Raw genomic sequence first — 2,212 nt, forward strand, 5'->3', positions numbered from 1 at the left:
GCGGGTATGGACAGAGCAGTGCAATTACATTTCCCTCCGAGCTGTCAATTTGACTGTCAGACATTCGGTACCACACGGAATTTGAGTTACAGATCCCAAATGTACCTTTCATCACCTTTGGGGGTTTTTTTGGAAATGTTTTTCTGTCATTCAGTAACCTTGATATTAAATGGCTTAACTTTTCAAAATGCATTTATTTCTGGGAGTAACTGTCATGGTACTTTGGGTTTAACTATTAAGGCTTGACTTGTAACAAGGTGAATTACTGTTTAAGTACAGTCGTGGTACTGTTTCCTATAGGAAAGGTCTCTCCATGTAAAAGCAACATTCAAGCAAAGAAAATGCCCCTTTCAAAATAGTAAAACCTGTCTGAACTTATTTTTGGTTTTGTTAAGAAAACTGTGTGAGATATACTGGGCACACCACCATCACCACCCCCCCGAGGAGGTGGGATCTGTCACCCAGGCAATCTAACAAACTTTACGGGTACATTACCGATTCGTGCAGCTGCTGCCGGGGGGGCTGCTTCCCTCAGAGCTCTGAGAAAGTCGGTGGGTCTTGTGGGCGACAGAAGGAGACAAAAACCTGATTGCCGTCGTGTACCACACTTAGATCAGTGTCGTTCCTCTGAGGGAGAGAGAACTGTTTCTAGTTTAGTCCGTCAGTTTGTAAATAAGAAGACCTGTACGCTGAATGGTGGGATACTATATGGTCTGTTGAAATGACAAACGGGAAATCCCATAGCTAATCAGTGTAGGGGTTTATAAATCAACCCAGTACCCGTGACCATTATCAGTTGACTTCAGAGAATGTCAAAGGAAAATATGTACAGGAAATTTGGGATTTTCTTACTTGCTGTGAAGTTTTTTTGCTTGGTTGGGGTTTTTTGCGTTTTAAAGTATTACCCCTTAGTGAGTGCCTGGCTCTCTGAAACCCGGGAGCTTTTGCTTCTGAATTCTTGACCCACTCTTCCATAACCCCTAACTTACCGGCAGTCTGAGACCAGTGTGCTCATGCAAACATCTGCTCCTTTTCGATCCTACCTGATCCCAGTAATACCACCTTTTAATGAATTCCACAAGCAAGGTGCATGATAGGTGTAAAAACAGCGTTCTTTTGTCAGTGTTACGTTACTGCCGTTCAATTTAATGTTGCCCGCTTGAGCATGAGGCAGGATAAACAGGCATGTTTAGTTTTATTTCTTTTCATTTGGCAGTAGTGTCTTTCCATCCGTGCCTACAGTTGCTTGGCACATCTGTACTTTCTGTTAGAGATAAACTGTAGACAGCCTATCTAGAAATGAAAACAAGATTGTATATTAGAATATACACACCAGCATTAAAGGTCTGTTTTCCAGGATGTTTCTTTCTATATCATCTTTACGTTTTCTTTGCTTAAAAACATAAAACTGAGAAACCTGTCACCCCGCACCCACCCACCAGGGAATGCCTGCCAGTGAGCCAGCCAGCAGGGATGCATTTTCAGGAATTAATACTCTTATTGCTAGATTCTGCTTTGCATTTTTATAATCAAAGTCATTTCTCTCAGCATACATTACTTTTGCATTTGTAACGGTGAATTCCCCATACCACTGTATGCCATCTCTGGAAAGTTTCGGAGTTTATAACTCCTAAACACCCTGCAGTTTGTCACTGATGAGCTCTTAGTGTGACTGCAGAAGCACCAAACCACAAGACAGCCTTCTGCAGGCTGGGCAACTTATTAAAAAAAACGAACTGCAAGCTATAACCTCGATAAAGGCGCTAGTATTACATTTTCATGCTGCAGGCTGAAGTTAAATTTAAAAAGACATTCCTGTGCAAAATGCTGTCATAAAGGGACAGTGGCTTTCATTACCAGCTCGGTTCTTTGGGGAATTACAACCTCAACAATTTTAATTTGCACCAGACAGAAAGTTGCTCTGCTAGTCATTAGCCCAGATGTTAATTTCCATCTAAATATTGCTCTGATTATGTAAAGAAATTTGTCATTTCGGGGACTCTTGAGTTACTGGAATCAACAAAGTGTGTGATTTTTAAACCTGTATTTTACAGGTTTTTCTTTATGCTTTGAGACTGTGATGACGAGTTTTTAATCTCTTTGAGCTCAGGTGCCTTTGGTTTTGTGCAGAAGAAACTAGAGGCTGTTAAAATCACAGCTGTCCCACTGATGTCCAGGCACAGCTCTGAAGCTCCCTGCAGACAGACGTTCA

At 41.5% G+C, this 2,212-nt stretch overlaps 1 protein-coding gene across 1 annotated transcript in view; it reads left to right on the top strand.

The window, feature by feature from the left end:
* Positions 1–2,212, top strand: part of SRGAP1 (SLIT-ROBO Rho GTPase activating protein 1) — a 70,712-nt gene that overhangs the window by 63,748 nt on the left and 4,752 nt on the right. The gene's annotated exons all lie outside the window — the stretch shown is intronic.

This window comes from Cariama cristata, unplaced genomic scaffold (assembly GCF_000690535.1).
Source record: "Cariama cristata isolate BGI_N322 unplaced genomic scaffold, ASM69053v1 scaffold1743, whole genome shotgun sequence".
NCBI lineage: Eukaryota > Metazoa > Chordata > Aves > Cariamiformes > Cariamidae > Cariama > Cariama cristata.